This window comes from Dipodomys merriami, unplaced genomic scaffold (assembly GCF_024711535.1).
Source record: "Dipodomys merriami isolate MVZ:Mamm:240054 unplaced genomic scaffold, mDipMer1.0.p SCAF_838, whole genome shotgun sequence".
NCBI classification, from domain to species: Eukaryota; Metazoa; Chordata; class Mammalia; order Rodentia; family Heteromyidae; genus Dipodomys; species Dipodomys merriami.
The window spans coordinates 239,128-250,926 of NW_027206444.1; the positions used below are offsets into that span (position 1 = coordinate 239,128).

The window sequence follows — 11,799 nt, forward strand, 5'->3', positions numbered from 1 at the left end:
TTCGTGTAAGATGTTAGTTTATTTTCCCTATTTAATTAGAGATTAAGCAAGTGTTTTTTTGCAGTAAAGTGATGACAGTAGTATCCCAGCTCTGATATGAGCACCTCTTCCCTAACAAGTAATGCTCTATGGACTGTAAATATGGAAGCCACACTAAATTGTCTCTCTGTCTCTCTCTCTCTCTCTCTCTACTCACACACACACACACACAAACACACACACACAAACACATAGAGTTGCCACCCAGACACATCAGAGCTCAGTTCCATTCCTTTGTAATTATAGTTGACTGATGTTTGTGCTCCCTTGCTTTTCTTTTCTTCAGGATCTTGCCTGGATTTGTATGTTTCCCTGAGATCAAGTCCCTTGTTCTAAGTATACTGTGTATCTTTGTATGCTTCAGGCCAATTAAGAGTACCTTGAATACAATATCTTCATACTTGACATTCAAGTCAAACTCCGTGAATTCACACTACTGTTCCAAGATACTAGAATGTATTGGATGTCGAGACAAAAAAACGCCCACTTTGTTGTTTCAGAAGGAATTGAAGTCATGAAATAGAAGAATATCGATCAGGAACTGAGCTAAGAGAATGGGAGTATGTGGGAACTTGTAGAATGCTGTATGTGTGTTAGAGATACAGAATAATAGGCTCATTTATTGAAAACTTGTCATCCTCTATTGAAAGCTCAATTTAAGCATACAGTTTTCCAGTTACTTTGCTTACCTATCACTTCTGATCACAAATTCTCTTATGAGTGTGTATAGTATCTTTGAATAAATCACATGATTTGCAGGTACTTAACATCTTAAGGAAAGACAGTCTGCTTCTACATTTTTCATTCTATGTGACAAACCCTTATTTTTTGTTTCCGTGTTTGCTAAATAAATGTATTCCTGGAAACAGGATATTGACAGCAAATCTGAGTGTAATTTTCATTTTGTAAATTTCAAATAGAATGTAAACTTTGTATTGACTAGTAATTTTTTTAAAATGAGTGATATTCATGAACACAATATTTTGATGCCTTTAAGTTAATTGAGAATTGCATGGTAGTTCTTGTGTCTAATTGACTTAACCATTATATTATTCATGTATAAACATTGCATTGCACTTATTTATTTTTATATATAAAATAATTCCCAAGGGTTTACTTTAAAGTGATAATAGGGGAGTTGTCCTCATGTTCCAAACTTTATATTTACTTCAGTAAAAGTACTAGAAACACATGATGTTTACTGAAGCAATTTAAAAGCTGAGAACGCATTTCTAAAGAGACTGGATTTATTGATTAAAGCATAGAATAGAGTAAAAAAGTCAGGTTTCTTGCCTGAGACTGCATGAATTTCATATGAATGTAACTAAAGATGAGACTCACAGATAAATTCATATTTATATTACTGAGATTTACATCACAATATAAACAATACAAGTATTTTAAGGAAGTGGTCATTCAAAGCCCTAGATACATAATGGATGAATAATGGAATTGAAAATAGCAAAGGGAAAACAATTCAACATGCAGCTATTATGATTTTATAATACTAATATGGAAGTAATGGAGCTTTTCCCTTTCTGAAGAACGTTTAGCCAGTAATTTCAATGTAAGTCATCAATTGTAATGAGTCTAAAGTCTTTTCCTCCTAGATATCCAAGAGTACTATAGTCATCCTCTGAAGAGTAAATAAGTAATTATTTTCATTAGCTTTGCTTAATATTAATTTACTTGTAGTAAATAGGTTTAAAAGTCTTCTCTTTCTCTCAATTTAATAACATACATTTCTATTTCTTCTTAAAAGCCTGAAATCACTATTTCAAAGTAGCATACGCAGGAAAACAAAATAACCTGATACAACAATCACAAATCCTAAATTATGTGAAAAAATCCGCAATATAAAAAATAAATCTGAGGAAGAGGAAAAACAATGACAGAATAAGAACAGAAAATTATCCTAGCTATCTCTAATAAAGCAGAGATTTAGAGTCACAGCAGGTACTCCACAGCTAGAGGGTCACATGAAATCAGCTATAATTATAGATATGCAGCTATAAATATAGATATAATTATAGACATACAATTCATAAGAAGGTTTTATACTGTCTTCACAAGAAAAGAGAAATCTATGAAAAGGTGCCACCCAGGAACATATTGGGCAACACATTCAAAAGCACATGTGCAGTGTGGAAATAAAAGGCAATATGGAAAAAAAAAACAGGAACAGAAGTGTACATCATAGAAAGCCACATCCATATACATAGACAATTTGCCATAGCACTGGACAGTCCAAATGGTCACTGGAACCACAAATATTAACATCACAACATCTCACCACAACTGATTTCTATTCCTACACTTAATGGACTCGACAAAAATGCAATTCCAGAAAAACACATTACAACTGGAAGCCAAACCAAGACCCTGCAAATTAACTAAGAACATAGAGACTCACGTATTAATATCATAGAGCCCCCAAAAGAAAACCTCCAAATGGACAGAAAAAAATCAGAAAAATACAAAAAAAGTAATGTCAAAGTAGTATTATTCATACAGTAAATAACCAGGCATTAGAATAGACAATCAAGGACGTAGAAGATAGTTATCAAAATGTATTACAGATACTGCTGGAAAATGTAATTAATGGGAAGATAGAAAACTTCTACAAGGAAATTTGTAAACAAGATGAGACCAACCAGTCATTAGCAAAATAATTCATGGAGACTTCAAACAGAAAGATAAATAAATTCTGAGAAGACAAGGGAGTCCAAGAAAAAATGGATGCCTAGTTAAAAGATATGACATAAGACACAGTTAAGAAAACAATCCTTACATCTCCCCCAACCAAAGAAAAAATGTCCAGAAAGTCCATACAAGACCTAAAACAAAGCTTTAATAAAGAGACAGAACCCCTAAAAAATGACCAATTAGAAGACAGGGAAATACAAAAACATAGTAGAAGTCTCCACAGCAAATAGATGACATAGAAGATAATCTCAGGGTCAAAGACAGAATAGATCTAATAGGAAAGAGGAAATAATCATTTAGAACAAATCTAAGAAATAAGAAATGATCTTGCCAGAACTTCAAAACTCAGTTAGAAGATCAAATTTCGGGGAGATAGGTATCAAGAAGGAGAAGAGCAAGATACTAAATGGATGGGAAGCATATTACAGAATTCTAGCAGAGAACAGACCAAAAATCCAACGAGATAGGCTCATTCAAAGAAGAGAAGCCTTTAGAAACCAATCAGAATTCTAGAACTGAACAATCCACCACCACATCATAATCCATTAGAGGATTATTAAAGATCAAGGAAAGGATTCTTAAAGATGCCATAGAGAAAAGATTGATTATTCATAAAGAATATACAGTCAGAATAAATACAGATTTCTTAACTGATATGGTAAAAAGGAGAGCCTGGCATTATATATGACAAACATTAAAGGTAAACAAATACCAACCATGAATACGGTCCCAAGCTAAACTCTCCTTTACATTTAAACGATATATAAACATATTTCATGACTAAGAAAACTTGAAACAAAGTATGTCCACCAAATTATCAGAATAGAATATGATCAAATATATCCAACATAGAGAAGATCAAGAAGAAGAGGAACTGGTCATATAAAATGCTCCCTACCAGAGAACAAGGTAAATATGTTAAGAGTAGATGAGTCACAGCTCCTAATAACAGGTGTATAACATAGCAGGACTTATCAGATATTTCTGTCTTAACTCTCAATATCAATGGACATAAATTTCCAAATAGAAGACATAGATTAGATAGTTGTATCAAAAACCAAGATGCATCCATTTAGTATCTATGAGAGACACATTATCAAACGCATTCTATGAAGCTAGAATTAGACTCCTCCCAAAACACATAGGGACTCACCAAAGAAAGAGAACTATGAACCAAACTCTTTGATAAGCATTAATACAGAACTTCTTAATAAAATTCTCACTAACCAATTTCAGCAACTAACAAAAAAATCATATGGTATGATCAAATAGGAATCAGCTTGGATACGATTTGAGTCAATATTCTTGTCAATAAACATAATACAAACCATCCGCAAAAGCAGGGACAAGAAACACATGATCATCAATAGGGATGTAGAAATAGCTTTTAACAAGCTCCAATGCCCCTTTATGATCAAAAGGTCTGGGAACCTAGGAATATATGGAACATTCCTCAATATTAAACTGAGTATGTATATGACACAGATAATTAGCATTTACCTAAGGGTGGAAGCATGAAGACATTAACATGAGGAATGAGAAAAGGATGTCCACTCTCTACTACTCTTCAATATGGTAGTGGACTTTCTTGCAAGAGCAATAGACAAGAGAAAAACATAAAGCAGATCCAAATAGGGAAGGAGTAAAACTATCTCATTTTACAATTGAAATGATCCTGTATTTAAAGGACCCTGTGGATTCCTCCCTCTAGTTAGTAAAGGTGATGTTAACCTTCAGCAATGTAGCAAGGTATAAAAACCACAAGAATCAGTAGTTTTTCTGTTACCAACAATGGGAAGATGCACGCTGAAATCCAAAACACAACCTCATATGTACTAGCCTCAAAATCAAATCAAATCTAAACAAAACAATACAACAACAACAAAACTAGGAATTAATTAATTTATCTAAAATTGTGAAGGCCCTATATGTGAAAACTTTAAAAATATAAAAAGGGAAATTGAAGGAGATTCAAAGAAATAGAAAGTATTTCAATGTTCCTGGTTGGATGAATTAACATTTTGAAAACTGCAATACTTCCTCTAAACAATTGGCAATGCAATACTCATCAAAATCCCAACAATATTCTTCAAAGTAGAAGAGAAGCAATGCAACTATAATATGGAATTACAAAATTACAGATGAAACAGAATGCTTAGAAATGAATACATAGGCCTATAGTCATCTTACCAAAACAAACGCTCACACACACACACACACACACACACACACAATGGAATTATATTCACCCATCAGAAAGATGACTTTTACCAGTAGTAAGGAAAATGAAAGGTTTGGGAAAATTATATTAAGAGAAAAGAGAAAGGAATGCAGACTCAGAGCAATATAGGTTTCATGGATTCATTCATTTATGATAGCTAGAAGATGCTTACAAATCTATAAGTAAACAAGACAGATTCTACCGTCCCTTAGAATGGCCATTACTAAGAAAATTAACTATAGCAAATTCTGGCATGGATGTAGCCAATTGGGAACTCTATTACACTGTTGGTGGGAAATTAAACATGTTCAACCACTGCGGAAGGCAGTACGGAGTTTCCTGAAAAGAATAAATATAGATCTCCCTTAAGACTCAGTAATTCCCCTCATGGGCAGTAATCCAATAAATAACAAACAAGCTCACAAGAAAGCTACCAGCATAACCGTGTTCAGGGCTCAGACCCAGAGTTCAAGGACTTGAAAAATGTTACCACTGCTGGTATTTGTTTCCGTAAATATGAACCGTTTTATATAAGATACCAAATCAATCTATTTGCAGTAGCTAGATTAGGACTTAAATGTTAGTGGGTGATAAAATGGCTCCTTTGTTGAATGTTAGGAAGAGATGTAGGTAGTCCATGAAAAGGAGATTTTGTTTTTGTTGTTGTTCGAGGGGCTTGAAGTCTGGACTTGGACACTGTCCCTGAACTCTTCAACTCAAGGTGAGTGCTCTACCACTTGAGTGACAGTGCCACTTATGGTTTTCTGATGGTTAAATGGAAATAAGAGTCTCCGGGTCTATCCTGCCCAGGCTGGTTTTGAGCTGTAGTCCTCAGATCTCAGCTTCCTGAGTAGCTAGGATTACGGCTGTGAGCTACTGGCACCAGGTAAAAATGGGGGATTTTTAGAAATGAAAATCCACCTCTTCACCTGTGTCTAAACCTCAGATATTACTATTAGAACACTTCACCTTCACCTCATTTCATCAGACATTTGTAAATTTTCTCTTTTCCTTCATGTGGGAATACTGCAGTCAATATCAACTCAGCTGGGGGACTGGATCAATTGTATGGTAACTGCTAACACCTAATTTAAGAACTTTCACATCAGAAGAAATGAAACCCTTACTTGGAATAATTGTTTTCTCTTTTTATTACAAATCTGTGCTTGATTATTCCCTAATGTGATATTGGACTTCCTAATAGAGTGATGAAATTTTCTTTATTTTCAACCTTCTCCCACATGTGGTCAAATATTTAAGAATTCAAAGATTTGCACTGAAAATTGATTAAGCTGACTTCTAAGAAAATGTGCATTTCTGGAATTTGGTCTTCTGTCATGTTCTTACATGCACAAGCTTTCTATGATTTATTTGTTCTACAAGGAATTCTACTTTCCAATCTTTGTGTGACCAATTTTAGTCTGATCAGTCTTTCTAATCTTCTCTCTGGAGTCTCATTTGAGTATGCCTCATAAAAAAGATATTAGTTATCAGCTAAATGATTCTCAGCTTCTGTTTTTTGCCTGACTTCTTGTAGGCTGTGATAGCAACCCTGTCTGGCTGTGCTTACTGGAGTGTTTGTGTGTGTGTGTACTTTGGGATCAACAGAAAAAGATATTTGTGCATGTACCACACTTGCTTTATTTGTTTGTAGGTGAACACTGGACTTCGATTTCTATCTTAGCTGTTGATGTGAATAATGTGAATAACAATGAACTACAGATATATTTATGAATTACCCAGAGAGAAATAATCACATGATTGGTGGGTCAGATGATATTTCAAGTATGATTTCTTTAGAAAACTGCATACTACTTTCTACAAGGAGAATACTAACCTGGATTTTGACCAAGAGTGTAGAAAATTTCCTTTTCTTCACACTCTCACCAACATGATTACCTTTTATTCAAAAGGTAATAAAGGGCAAGTTTTTACTATATTCAGTACCCTAGACTGGCTTAAGACCAAAATCCAACCTCCTAAATGCTTGGAATTACAAACTTTTACCACCACACCTGGTTCCTTTGATTTTTTTTGATAAGAGTTATAATAGTTATAAAGTAGTATCATAGTAATTTTGAATTACATTTCTCCAATGACTTCTCACAGCATTAAGCCAGCACAGAAGTTGTATTAAACACAACTGTGTAAACCCACTGGTGATATAGAGGGGTTTATGGAAAACATGTCTATTCAAACTTTTGTCCATTTTTAATCAAGTTTCTTGTTAAACTCATCTTTAATCTCTCTATACAAAAATAATTAATTCAAGGTAGTAAAAAGGAAAAAATTAAGCAACTCCTAACATTTTTCAATTTTCAATAACATGATATTGCTTAAATCATTTTCTGTTTATGCTGGAGACTATATAACAATTTAGTTAGACTTTTTACATATCTATACGCATTTTATTTATTTTACATTGATTGCTCTTTCCAAAGCTTGTGTGTCTAATTTTGGTTTCTTTCAGTCTTAAGAAGTTCAGATTTCAAACTCAAGAATAAATGGAAGTAAGCAAACAAAAAAAAAATACAGTTCCTCTCATCTGATAATGCCTCTACAAGAATGAGAAAAGAGTTCATCATTCTAAGGACCCTTAATTCTAAGATAACATTTGCTATAATGCTAATGTTATTACCATTTTAGTGTTGGGAAAAATTGTAATTAAAGGCACTAAGTGCATGGCCCAAGACACACAGTGAGGAAGGAAATGAGTCAAATTTTCCAAAAGTCTTCCAGCAATACACAAAAGGTAGATAAATTCTCTCCATTCTCTGATACTCTCAATTCAATATCCATACTGTCCAAGAAATAATAACATAGCAATTATTGCCCATGGTAATTGTTTTCTGTTACATTTTGTCTTCAACACAGACTGTGTTGGTGACATTGGGTTATCATGCACAGAGCTGAGATTATAAATTATGGTCCAAAGAGAGGCAAATTTCTTCTGTCCCATAGTTCCAGTATCATTTTTAAAAAGTACTAAATCTTTTAAATATCATCACTTACTGTATTTTAATAATTCAAGAATGAAAAATTTCACATATAATCACTGCAAAATGCATTAAGACTAGGAGATGATAAAACAGGCCTCTGTGAAGTAAATTTTCTTCTACTTTTAAAATTATTCTGAAAGCCTGGTACTGATTTGTCACACCTGTAATCCTAACTACTCAGGATACCTACTAAGGAGCCTGAGATCTGTGGATAATATTTGGAAGCCAACAAGACAAAATAAATTCATGAGATTATTTTTCAAAATTTTAACGAAAGAGCAAAGGGCCAGGAATGGAGATGTAGCTCATATAGTAACTCACCAATCTAGAGAGAAAGACTTAGCAAGATGTTGAAGCCCTGATTTCAAACTCTGAGCATGCCAACACACAGGAATGCATACACACTCACTTTTTCAAAATATCTTCATATCAGTGTTTTGCATTAATTTCTTTGTTAACGATATTATATGGGTAAAATGGGCTTCATAAACTCTTCCATCTCAAAACATTTTTATACATTTTTGTTGTAAAAATACTGTACAGAGGGGTTATAGTTATATGAGCAAAGTAATAAGTACATTTCCTATCAAGCATTGTTACCTCCTCCTTTGTTTTTCCCCCACTATTCCTTCCCTTACACCTCCACAAATACACTCCTCATACCCCAAAGCCCCACCAAATGTCCCTAGCCTAAATTGTAAAGTTCGTTTTTCAAAATAATGTCTTGTGCATCTATTGTTTTACAATGGGTCAAACTGTATTCCTATTTAAGCATGTTTTTTCCCTTTCCCTCCCCAAATTAGAGAAGTGTACATTCAAGATGCAGGTGCACCAACATCAAATAAAGTGAAAACAGGGTTATACTGTTGGGGAGGAACGTATAAAAAAGAAAAACAATCACGTCATACATTATAAATATGTGAGAAACAACAGCAATAAAGAAAAAAACACTTGTGTCTCTATCTTGGGGGTTATTTAGCTTAACATCAACTTATCTAGTCATATACACATAGGCTTTCAACTTTTCTGCTTATCCCAGACATTTACTAGTTATTGCAAATAAGGGATACCATGGGGCCTATGTTTCTTTGGACTTGGCTTACATCAGTTAATATAATTTTTTTCCAAGTCTTTCCATTTCCTAACAAATTGAGCGATGTCATTCTTTCTGATGGAGGCATAGAATTAATATACATATATATATATATATGTATATATATATATATATATAGTATATGTGTGTGCGTGTGTGTACACACAAATACACACAGAACATTTTCCTTTTTTGTTTTTTAGAGCAACTTAGTTTTCCACCTTCATCATTTTTTCAAATGTTTTTATTGTGATTAAGTGGTTAAATAATTTCCCAAATTTCAAAATATTGTGGGATAGTGATGCTTAGTTTAAGTCACAAACACATTCTAACTTCGATGGAGCAAATTGTCTATTATGGTCTACAACATTTATGAATTCTATGAGCTTTGCAATAGAGTTATTTCTTCCATATGTAAACATTTTTGTTTTGAAATATGTATATTCCTTTTGTATTGCATAGCGTCAGCTGTTCCCTCTTTCCCACTTGTTCCCTCCCTCCCTCCAGTGACATTGAGATGCTTAGTTCATTTTGGTCAATGTCCAGTGCAGCTGTTGGATCCCACTGTTGTATGTTTTTCCCTGATTCCCTCTAGTTCTGTGTCATCCTCCTGGTTTCCCTTCAGTGTGCACATATGATCAGCAGAATGGGGTTATTTAGTAGTGATTCGATTTGACCAGATGAGTGGAAGTTCTTGGTTTCTTAAGTGTTGTTAATTTTGTCATATCACCTTACATTTTGGATTTAACACGGAGACCATGTGCCATTTGTCTCTTTGCTTTTGGCTTACCTCGCTCAACATGATTTCCTGTAGCTTGATTGATTTCCCTACTAATGCCATTATTTTGTCCTTTCTAATGGCTGGAAAATATTCCGTTGTGTATAGTTACCACAGTTTTTTGATCCATTCATCTCTGGTGGGACATATGGGTTGTTTTCATATCCTGGCTATTGTGAACAGTGCTGCAATAAACATGGAAGTGCATTTGTCCTTGAATATTGGTACCTGTTGTTCAGGATAGATGCCTAGAAGTGGTATGAGTGGGCCATAAGGAAGGTCAATATTTATCTTTCTGAGGACTCACTAGACTGCTTTCCAAAGTGGTTGTGTAAGTGTACATTCACACACACACACACACACACACACACACACACACAGAGAGAGAGAGTGAGAGAGAGAGAGAGAGAGAGAGAGAGAGAGAGAGAGAGAGAGAGAGAGAGAGAGAGAGAGAGAGAGAGAGAGAGAGAGAGAGAGAGAGAGAGAGAACATTTTCTTGATCCATTCTTCTACTGAGCAGCATCATGGTTGGTTGCATATCTTAACTATGGAAAATAATGCTACAATAAACATTGTTGTGGTGGTAGTTTTAGTATGGACTGGTTTGTGATCATTTGGGAGAATGCCCAAAAGTGGGATTGCTGTATAATAGGGAGCTCTATGTGGAGGCTTTTGAGGAACCTCCAAACTGCTTTCCAAAGTGGATGAACAAGTTTACACTCCCACCAAGAATGCAGTAGGCTCCCTTCTGGCCATATCCCTTCCAGCATCTTTTGTTGTAAAAATATGGAACGATTCATTAATTTGTGTATCATCCTTGTGCAGGGACCATGCTAATCTTCTCTGTATGTTCCAATTTTAGTGTATGTGCAGCCAAATTGAGCACAAAACATTTTTTATATATAAAGAGTAATTGATTTTCTTAAACTTGACAATTCAACAAAAATAAGTTCAAAAGAATTGTGAAATTTTAGAACCATGTGTTGCTTACATAAGCACACATTTAAGAATAAAGTCAAGATTGACATATCAAAAACAAAATAATTCCAGATATTTGTTGTTCATGAGATTTGTAGGAGGAGGAATTCAATTATTCTACAAAAGGCACTTGTCATAATGATCATTGCAGCAAATGTTAACGTTTGTTAAAAGTTTTAATATTTTAAATATGTTTAATTTTGGGATTTGCTTATAAATGGCAAAATTAAGACTGTTTGGCAGGTCATAAAATTTTTTGATAAAGTATATAATACTTCTGGTAGCATGTACTAGTAAGTATGTACATTTCAGATTTTATAGAAACTTTACTAATGAGAAGTTGCAAAGACTGTGTAAAGAAGCAGAGTGAAGAGTTAAGATTTTAAGTACATGGTTTCTGTTAAATCTTCAGGGCTTCTTTACGTTATATGTTAGTGATGAACAAATAATGATATAATCCACATACAAATGATGAGATGAACTATAAATAGTAATCTTAGTGAGTAAATTTAAAGGCTACTGATAGCTTTATCCAGTTTTAAATGTACAGGAATATGAGAAAATAGTAAACTCTACTATGTACACTTCAAATACTGAAAACTCTGGTAATTGTTTTGTTTTTTATTTTAGTAATCATTAATATTTAATTATTGCTTTCTTTATTTATAGCATTTTTCCTTGTTGTAATATAATACAACTTTTATGAGTCATGATTAAGAGGTACTTTGAGAATATTATTGGGATGGCCACACAATTTTTCATAGGTGCATGTGAACTTACAAAGAGCAAAACTAAAAACAAAATATTGATTAAAAATTATATCAAGTAGAGTCTGAATCAGGAGTGTTGATAAATGTCCTCACCTAAAATCTTAACCTTAGGCTGGAGCATCTTATTGAAATATTGTTGAGAATTTCAAGACTTCCTTTATGTAGGGCCCTTAGAAGCATGGATAGCATGCATGTGTACAAAGCCAGTGACAACA

At 33.9% G+C, this 11,799-nt stretch overlaps 1 non-coding gene across 1 annotated transcript; it reads right to left on the bottom strand.

Moving 5' to 3' along the window:
• Window positions 1–10,616: 10,616 nt before the first annotated feature.
• Window positions 10,617–10,722, bottom strand: LOC138819958 (U6 spliceosomal RNA). Its single transcript, XR_011369707.1, has one exon. It is a non-coding gene; the product is annotated as a U6 spliceosomal RNA (small nuclear RNA).
• Between the last annotated feature and the right edge of the window lie 1,077 nt (window positions 10,723–11,799).